The 10013-nt window shown below is 49.7% G+C and overlaps 1 protein-coding gene across 2 annotated transcripts in view; it reads right to left on the reverse strand.

Moving 5' to 3' along the window:
- FRMPD3 (FERM and PDZ domain containing 3) overlaps nt 1-2939 on the reverse strand; it is a 42665-nt gene extending 39726 nt beyond the window's left edge. The window contains exon 1 of one of the 2 annotated variants that reach the window (XM_013064863.2): nt 2835-2939. The gene's annotated coding sequence lies outside the window, so the exon portion shown is untranslated. The remainder of the gene's footprint in view (nt 1-2834) is intronic. The other variant, XM_045068320.1, reaches the window with a different exon arrangement.
- Nucleotides 2940-10013: the final 7074 nt, after the last annotated feature.

Raw genomic sequence — 10013 nt, forward strand, 5'->3', positions numbered from 1 at the left:
GACTTATAGAGTGGTTAAGTTCTCCATAAATATGTGTTAAATAAAGACTGTTCTCTCTGCCTTCCTCTTTCCCTCTGTGGCCAACTCCTACTCATCCTTCAAAACCCAGCTTAAATACCAATTCTGTAAAGTCTTGTCCAAACTCATCAGGCACTTGGACCTGGTGTTCCCATGTGTTCTCAGGGTAATATCACACACACCTCTTTCAGTGCTCTTAGCATATTTTTGAAGAATGTCTGTCTTTCACAAATGGTGAACTCAGCACTATTTAATCTTTGTAGTTCTGACACTGAGCAGAGTTCCTGGCACATAGTTGGTGCACAATACATGGGTGTTGAATATATGAGCAGTAGATATGTAACGTGTGCTTACTTAAATGATTAGAATCACCAGGAGAGTCCGATTGTTTTCCTGGGCCATCACCAGTTCTAGAGGAACCAAAAAGCTTTCTAAGATGGCCAGAAATTCTTAATTCAGTGGGCATTCACCGAGCCTCTTGTATATACCTCACACTATGCTAAGTAACTTCCATGAGAGCCGGGCAAAAAGAGAGGATTGGATTTGGTCTTATAATCTTGTTGTAGAGACTGTGCACGGCCACGTGAATCCACTAGAAAGCAAGTATAAACCCAAACCAAACCAACAGGTGTAAGATGGGTAAGATTTCCTAGGTGAGGTGAATTAGATTTTGATCTAATGGTGGGAGTGGACTGTTAGAGAGACCAGAAGAACATCAGTCTACATCTGGGGACCCTCACAGACATGAAGAAATGAACAAGCAAGTCCTCCCTGGTTGGGATTCAGTTGGGGGCGGTGGAGAGTCAGGAGTGGGTATAATGTTGGGAAGGCGTGGCTCCCTGGTTCTCGGCCTGATCCTGAGATGCCTTTTTCCCACCAGGCCCAGGCTGATGACACCCAGTGGTGGCACGTTTTATTTAGCACACTGGGTTGGACTCAGATAATTACTTAATTGATTTTGCTTAAAAATAGAGTTGGCAAGGAACGCCCACTGGATTTATTTGTGCTCTGGCTGCTAAAGCCCCGGAACACCGAGGCAGAGGGAGGATGGGACAGTCTTGGAGTCACCTGGGCTTGGACTCCCCTAGGTCCTGAGCAACAGTGAGGCTGCTCGGCTCCACACTGGTTGCATGGGGATGGGGGTTGTGACATCAGGTCACTTCCGGAGCACAGCTAGAGTGGGAAGACTGATGTCTGTCTGTTTCTGTCTTAGTCAAGGGCCTTACACTGCACGTGGTGGCCTGTCCAGGAGTGACAGAAGGACCCTTGGGTGGGTCCCAGCCACTCTGGGGCACTTGCTTTGAGGTTTGTCTGGGGTCGGGCCTTGATCTTGACTGTGGCTAGTTGAGATGTAGGAGAGGGGAGTCATGTTGGGGGGAGGGGAGAGTGAGGAAGGGGGAGTAGAAGGGAAAGGCAGAGAGGGGAGGAGAGAAGGAGAGGAGAGACGGAAGGGAGGTTTTCACTGGGCGGCCTGGTCTTCAGTGATCACTCTGTAACACTGAAAGGGGATAGTCTGTCCTTTCCAGATTCAATTTGCATCTCCTCTGGCTTTTCGAGGGCTTAGGACACACATGTCCCCTTAGTGGCTTGGCCCTTGGAGTGTTCTTCATCATGATCCCAACCTCCTACTTCTCTTGACGGAGATGGAGCCCAAACACCAACTATGCGATGGCTTCCCCAGGGGGACCCTGGAGTCTCCTGGCTTCTCAGCCTTCCCTGAACGGGGATGGGAGAGGGCCTGGGCTGAGGCTGGGATGAGTGCCAGGGAAAAGGCCATGGAAGACACCTTTGTTCTCTAACCCTTCTTCTGAGTGGCTCTGTTTCAAAGAACTACACCAGTGCCTGGCACCCCACTGACTTCCCCGCTCAGGCTGGGTCTGCTGGCTTTTCTCAGTGGCAGCTGTTCCTCTGTACAGACAGGCCATGGGCCTCCCGGGAGCCTAGCCCGCAGACGCCTGCAAAAGCCCACAAACGGCTGTTAGCTCAGCTCTCCCTACCCCCCACCCCCACCCTGACCTGGCTATCGCGGACTTCTGCAGGCTCCTGGGGCGCTTGGGCCATAATCCATGACTGCTTAACACACACCTCCTTGCTCTCCACCCATCTCTTCTCTGGGCTTATCTGGAGCAGACAGCTCAGCTCAGGGAAACCCCAACAGAACAATGAGAAAGACTGCAGGCTGGCCATGACCTCCCCGCACCCAGCCTGGCAGCTGCACAGCAATGGATTGTCAAGGATCACCTGCTTGTTGAAACCATACCACCCAGTGGGGGACACTGCATCGTCTCAACCCAAACCACTACCCCCCAGAACCCCCCAACATCACTGAGTGGTATCCAGGGGCAGGGAAGAAGTGTTTCTTTTGCATCCCTTGCTGTGCTGGGGACACAGCAGGTGCCTAATGAAAGCTCTGCGACAATGAGAGTCTGTATCATTTCCCCCAGGCTGCTAGCCGATGTCCTCTCCAGTCAAGCTGGGCCAGAGCAGGACCACTTTGATGCGAAGAGAGATCGATTTCACCAGCCGCTCTGGCTTGGGATCTTCAGAAAACTACTACCTCCTTCCTGCTTCTGTCAAATAGCCCAGGGATATTTGTGGAGCGCTGGCTCTGAGCCTGAGCTAGACTAAGGGGGGCCCACATATTCCTAACTCACTGCTAGCCTGCAGCCCTGTGGTTCTCCCCGTCCAGCCCCATAAGGCCGCCTGCTCCGCCCGCTCCAAAGAGCAGCAGATGAGCGCCTGCTCCAGAGGGAGACCTCCAGGGCCCGACTGATTCTAGCTGAGGGCCGAGGGCAGGGAGCTAAAGCTGCACTTACTGCGTCTGTTTCTCCAACGGCCACCTGCTCAGAAAATCGGACCTTCGCAGGATTCAATCTCAGCCTGGCCTTCTTTGCGGCGCTGATGAAAGCAGATTTGGGGGACTGGAAAAAGAACAGAAGGCTGGTGAGTGCTCCATCCCCGGAAAGAACCTGACCTTTGCCACGCTGGAGTTAAGATGTCTCAGTACACTTCGCCTTGCTGATCAATAAGTCGATAAGTATCGATTCCCTGCTAGGTGCAAGGCAACGTGCTAAGTGCTTCTTCCACGATTGGTGTGTTCTGAGAAAAGCTGGGCGTGCACTGAATTCGGGTAAATTGAATCCCGTTACTAACACTCTAGGCCTAGGGGAGTTGGCAAAAATTCTTTAGTAATAACATCCACTGAATGATTACATATTTGGTGTTCATAGTGTGAGATATACCTAAATGGTGGCTTTTATTACATCTGAATATGAGCACCTCAAAGGAGTTAAAGGAATGATCTTATTCATCTCACAGATATGCCCTGACCCCAGGAAGGAAATTATAGAAAACGAACCAAGGAAAATGAGGAATCTTGCTGAGGGGCCCCCTTCCTGTCTTTGAGGGCATTTATTCGTTTGTGTGGCAAATTTAGGGAGAACCTACTATTTGCAGGCACTGTTCGAGGTGACGAGGGATTCAGCAGGGAGCAACACCAAACTCCCAGGCCTCAAAAAGCATCATTCTCGCAGGATCAGAGAGACAATAAACAAATCAGTTCCTTTTGGGTAGCAGCAGACAAGGACTCTGAGGCCAAATCAAGCAGGGTGGAGGGCTACACAAGAGAACGCACTAGTGAGGAGGGGTGAGTGAGGAGGGCATTATTTTTGACTAGATGTTCAGGGGAGACCTCTCAGAGGAGGGGATATTTAAGCAGAGACCGGAAGCAAGTGAGGGAGTGAGAGCCTCCCAGACAGAAAGGATGATAAAGGCTCTGAGGTGGAAGGAGGATGGGGCGCATGAGGAACCGCAAGGAAGCCCAGTGTGGCCAGAGCAGAGCGATGGAGGGGGAGCTGGAGGAGTTGCGCTCCAAGAGGCAGGTGGGGGCTGGGTCACGTAGGGCCTTGTCAGCCATGGTCAGAACTTTCGATTTGACTCCACTGAAGCGTTTTAAGCAGATAGGGTCTGACTTGCATTTTAAAAGGATGCCTCTGGCTGCGGTGTGGAAAACAGCGTAGGAGGGTCGACACCCAAAGTAGGGAGACCAGTTTGGAGTCTCCTATAATAACACAGTTCAACTATGATGGTGGCCTGGGCTAAGGTAGTCATAAGGGAGGTGATGGAAAGGGAGTGAATTCTGGACCTATTTTGAAGACAGAACCGAGCGATGTGTTGACGGATCAGATGTGGGAGGCGAGAAAAAGAGAGAAGTCAACTGGAAGTACGGAGTTGCCACTTACTAAGGTGAGCAGGACTAGGGGGTACATTGGGATTGGGGCTCCTTCAAACCACCTCCTCTACTGGCTTTGTCATGGAGCCCTGGAGTCCCACAATCAAGAATCCCTGAGAGTGAAGTTCCCGAAGGCCCCTGCCAACTGGGAAGGGGATCCATTATGCTATTTTCCGCCATTAATGCTGCAGTTGAAATCCATTTACCAGATCAGCCACAGGAAGGGAGGGCCCTAAGATAAAGACACACCAGAAACAAATGTCCTCATCAGGACTTGGGCCCTGGTCCCAGTTGGGTCTCTTCTGGAGCCAGCAATCTCATTCCCCACAAAGGGTGGACTGTAGGAAGCCACCTGTTCCACCCAGGTGCACTCGAACCTCAGGCGGTGGGTCTCCTTCCTGGCTGCATGGCAGAAAGAGTGGGGCAGCTTTCCAAGCCCCTGATGCCCAGGCGCCACCCCAGATCAATGACCTCAGATTCCTGGGGCTGGGGCCCAGACATTGGCATTTTCTTTCTTTCTTTCTTTCTTTTTTTTTTTTTAAAGTTTCCAATGACTTCCAAATGTGGCTAAAGTTGTGGAGAACCACTGAGCTAAAGGCACGGAAGACTTCTCAGCCTGAGCCACAGAGGTGGTTTGTTGGCAGCAGACAGTATGGCACAACAAAATCCAGGCCTGGAGATCATTGCAGAAAGTGATTACAGTATTGATTGTTCGTGGGAGTCAAGAAGTGCCTTTGGATGTTGTGCAGCTTGGTGCTTAAATCCTGGGCAGGGGCTGCAGGCTGCAGCAGGAGCACAGGGCAAGGGCAAGATAGAAAGATGTGGAACTCTGTTCAGGCAGCGCTGCTTGGCTCTGTCTCCATAGTAGTCTGAATGTCTACCTGAGGCACCACAGACACAAAGCAGGTGAAATCTTCACTTCTACCCATCACTCCCTCCTTTTTCTGTAACCATCTGTCATCGGATGCCTTCATGCACCGTGGGGAATGAGGCATCTCTAGAGGCCTCAGCGGGCTATGTAGTCCACCCTTTATTTTTACACGTGAAAACGGAGGCCTGGGAAGAGGGTAGGGTTTGCTCAAAGTATCAAAATAATTTGGTAGTGGAGCTGAAACTGGAATCCAGATTTCCAGCATCTTGGATTGGTGACTAGGCCCCACAGCCCACTGAAGTGGGGTGTCCATTCCCCATCTTTCCTCCACTGGTTCCGGTTTGATGCTGGTCCTATTGAATGGACCTTTGAACATATGAAGGACCACAACTGGTATCCTTCCAGGTCTTTACCTATGAGGAAGGGACAGCCTCCTTGGGATCCCTACCAAAAGTCTCAGATTGGATCCTGCCCAACACATACGACTATATACAGAAGATCCAGATATTTTTATAGGAGCAAAACCATGAAGGAGGAAGTGGAATTGCCTATATTTTCAGGGCTTGTAATAATTTCCGGTGTCTGTGGTAGAGCTATTTTCAGCTTGTTCGTGCCTCATTCCTCACTGACCCTTGTCCTGTCCGTGTCTAAGACTCCGTTCTATTCTCAGTCTTCAGACTTGATCACTGATGGTGACTCACTCATCGCCAGCTGGTCCTGACTACATGTCACCGACTCACGTCTAGCCTGGTGCCTCCACACAGGTGACGTCTGCCTTGCAGTGGGATAGGAGGGGCTCTCAAAGGTTGCCCTGTTCCAAAGCATTTTTGAAGCTCAGCTGCAGGGCCTGAAGTTCTTAATATGAGGGTCACTCTCTTGAGTGAAAATACTAAGAATTGGGAAGGCCCTGATCAAAGCATGAATGTGGTCCCAAGGAGGAGTAATAAACATAATTCCTGGGCTGGATCCTGCCTGCCACCTGCTTTTATAAATAAAATTTTATTGGTATACAGTTGTGCTCTTTATTGGTATACCCAGGCTTCACCTGTGTTTGTTTTTGCAATATCATGCATCACCTACAAAGCTTATGATATTTACTAGACAGCCCTTTACGGGGAAAAAAGTTTGCTAACCCCTGCACTAACTTTTTAGCATGCACTCCCCACTGTTTCTAAAACTTTCCTGATGGTAAGAATCACTGGGGAGCACTTGCCGAAGCACAGATTTCTAGGCCCACGCCGGACTTAAAAAAGTCAGAATCTCTAGGAGCATAAGGCACAGGAATTTATATTGTTGAAAATGTCCTAGCCCATCAGGCAGAGATTAATTGAGTACCTTCAAGCTGGGACATCTGAGCTCTTCACTGACCCCGTTTTTCCCCCTCAAGCAGTTGGGAATCTCATCTTGCAACAGGCCCCGTCGCTGGCGAAAATGAATTTTGGCTGGGAGCACGGGACCAGAATCAGGAAGCACCGTTGGGGGCTACTGTAAGCCCCTTGAAGCCAATATGAAGCCAGCAGCTCAGTGGAATAAGCAAGAGACGAGAGGGCCTGCCTCCCGCTCAGGACTGAATTCAGCAGCTGGTGATTCTCTGACCATTTTTCTTTTTAATTTGGTGGCTCTATTAGGACAGATTTCAGGGTTGGGTTCAAAGTCGGGTACATGGCCCAATATTTTAGTGCAAGATAGAGCCCCACTTGGATTGCGAGAGGATAAAACTTGGGTTCCTGCAGCACGGACAGCCTCCTAGTCTCCTTTCCACTGGTTTATTGTCTGACACCTGAGCCTCCTTCTAAGCAATCCCCATAGTAACCATTGTGGGAGTCTGAGAGCCAACCTAGGGCCAATCTAGCCAACCTAGTTTCATGGGACTACTGATAAGGGACCCAGGGCCTTCTGATCTGCTCTTGGGGCCTGGAGGTGAACATGCTCTCTCTTTGGCTTCCAATGCCCCCTACAAGACACACATGACCCATATTCCTCATCTCTGGCCCCGACAAAGTTGTTCTGGGCACACTGCCCTGGGCACACTGGGCTGCTTCCCACTTCTGGTGCCCACCTCATGCTGCCTCTTCACCATCGTTGCCCTTCTGGGCCCCCAGTGTCCCCTTTGCTTAGCTAAAAGCCATCTCTAAAGCCCAGCTCAAATTCCGCCTTGGTCCTGAGTTCTTCCCCAATTCCTCCAGTCCCCTCCCCAGATTTTCTATAGTACTCTCCTCCCCCTTTTCTCCCTCAGAGAGAAAGAGACAGAGGGAGGGGCAGAGGGAGAGAATCTTAAGCAGGTTCCATGCCCATCACAGAGCCTGACATGGGGCACGATCTCACAACCCTGTGATTGTGATCTGAACCAAAACCAAGAGTTGGAAGCTTAACCAAGCGAACCACCCAGGCACCCCTACAGCACTCCTGGTTAACCCACACTGCCGGAGCTCATGTCCCCCACTAGGTTGTAAAAGAAGAGATAAGATTTTATATTACTCTATTTACCCCTAGCACCAAGCATAGAGTAGGCACAGACTTAAAGAGAGCGGTTGATTGCTAAGGTGCATAATGCATTAGTTCACCAATTTGGCAGATACGGCCTAAGTACCTACCATCTGCCAAGCACCATACCTTGAGAAGCTCTGTGGAAAACTAATACTTCTGGAGTAGTTCTCATTATTTCGGCCTTTTCTTCTGGGCAGGTGGTTCCAAACAGAGTGGATCCTGGATCTTTGGGTACAGGTAAGTCTTCAGTACTGGAAAACTAGTTTCATTTGAAGGGCCTGTCTACTGTCTTCACGAGAGCCATTTTAAGTCCCAACAAAGTATTTTAAAAATATCAGTTGAGGACCTACCATGTGCCAAGGTCTAGGGATACCAAAATGCATATATATTGAGTCAATCACGGGGGATAGTTGGTCACTCGAAGATTAAGGAACTCCTTTAAATACATATGGGCATAATAAGTGGCTATAGAGGCAGTATGCATAGACGGGCCCTGGGAACGGACCCCTGTGATCACGCCCACTAAAACACCCTCAATGGTCTGACATCATAAATGTCAGTCTATTACAAGAACAGTGTCATCTGAAAGAGATCGCATATTAGATCAGTACCTCTTGATACATATCTTGGCTGCATAAGAATCATTTTGGAAGCCTTTTTGAAAGACCAACTCCTGGGTCCCATCCCCAAAGCTTCAAATTCAATTGCTCAGGGCTAAAGCCCAAGTATCAATAGTTTTAAGAACTTCTCAGGTGGTTCTAATGTATAGCCAGGGTCAAGAACCACTGTACTAGACCCTCCTCAGCCACGGAATGTGAAGCCAGAAGGAGCCTCAGAGGTATGAGGATTCCTGGGCCACAGGCTGGACCTACCAGGAGACTGTCTTCTGGAAGAAACAGTAATCACAATGAACACAGGCTTCAGGGCAGGGAGGTGCAGATAAGCTCTTATTATCTTGAGAGAAGATTCTCTGTCTCAGTCCATTTCTGTGACTCATGGTAGTTATGTTTTATAAAGTCACCTCAAACACCGAACCGATGAACACTGAACAGTTGCTCCTGGGGGAAATGCGTGTGTGTGTGCGTGTATGTGTGAGTGCAGCATGCGTACACACAGGCGTGCATGTGTGTGTGTGCATGAGTGCGAGTGTATGTGTATGTCTCACAGATGATAATTTTGAATTCTAAAAACAACTCATCCTGGTAGATTCTATTTTCTTTCACTGGGAGAAAATGAAGTTCTGAAGTGTTAAGTGACTTGCTTGAGGCTGCCCCACTAACGGGTGCCAGAGTTGGGATTCAAAGCCCATCCAACTGCTCCTGAGCCTGTGCCCTGCACTACATGGCACTGTTCCCTGCCATCTCTATCTTCCGGACACCTCCCGTGTGACGGCTGAAACAAGATGGCAGGGCGCTGCCCTGTTTGACCTCAGCCGGAATTGTGTGCATTGGGAGACTAATTTTTCATGCTCTGCCTATGTCCGTAAGTGAGCAGAAAAGCACCATGGGTCTTGGTTTGGTGGTTACGAATAAATTTTAGGGAGTAGGTGAACTTGCACATGCAGAATCCTGAATAGTGAGGATCGACTACACATGTATGCAAGGCTGACATTTACTGGGGAGGTGCTGGCATGGCCATTCCCATTGTGAGGGTTTCTTTCACACTGATTGGTAAGTAGCCACTGCCCTGAGCTTCCTGGGTGCCCCCTGACCTCTGCCCTGGGATCTCTTTACCAATGGTCAACTGAAGGGTTAACACCTGGCCCAGTTAGGAGGCCTCCAAGACTCTGCTCCAGTGCCCATGGCTGGCTTACATTCTGATTGAAAGTCTCTGACTGTAGGGTTAATTGTTTTGACTATGGCCCCTGTGTGTTTGTGCTCACTGCTATGCTCCAACATAAGGCCAAGTACCAGACTATAAGCTCTGTGAGGGTAGGAGTCATGTCTGTCCCATGGACTGCCATGTTCCCAGCTCAGAAGAGCACCTTGAATGGTAGGTATTCAACAGATGTTTGCTGAACGGACCCACAAATGAGAAACTTTTATTGAGGTTGGTCAGGCTGAGGTATCTGGAAGAGTCTCAAGCCAGGTCTTCAAGGAAACAGACCCGTGTTAGAAGAAGTGTGGAGCAGTACAAGGAGAGAAGCCTGCAGGGTATAAGAACTAAGACCTGGACTGGGGGAGAAGGAAAGCAGCCTGGCCATAGCAAAGAGGCCCTGGAATAGGACAGTGAGGGCATCAGAACTGGAGGGCAGAGGGGTGTTGGGGGCACTGGGATGGGAGGTGGGGGGCAGTGTTAGGCTTTTTATTCTGCACCTATGTTTGGACACTCGAGTTTGGGTTGCCATGATGGCTGGGAGCTGCGTCTCCTTTATTCCTTCGACACATACTCATCAAATGCTTACTC

Source organism: Mustela putorius, unplaced genomic scaffold (genome assembly GCF_011764305.1).
Source record: "Mustela putorius furo isolate JIRA1106 unplaced genomic scaffold, ASM1176430v1.1 tig00003901_pilon_pilon_pilon, whole genome shotgun sequence".
Taxonomy (NCBI): Eukaryota; Metazoa; Chordata; class Mammalia; order Carnivora; family Mustelidae; genus Mustela; species Mustela putorius.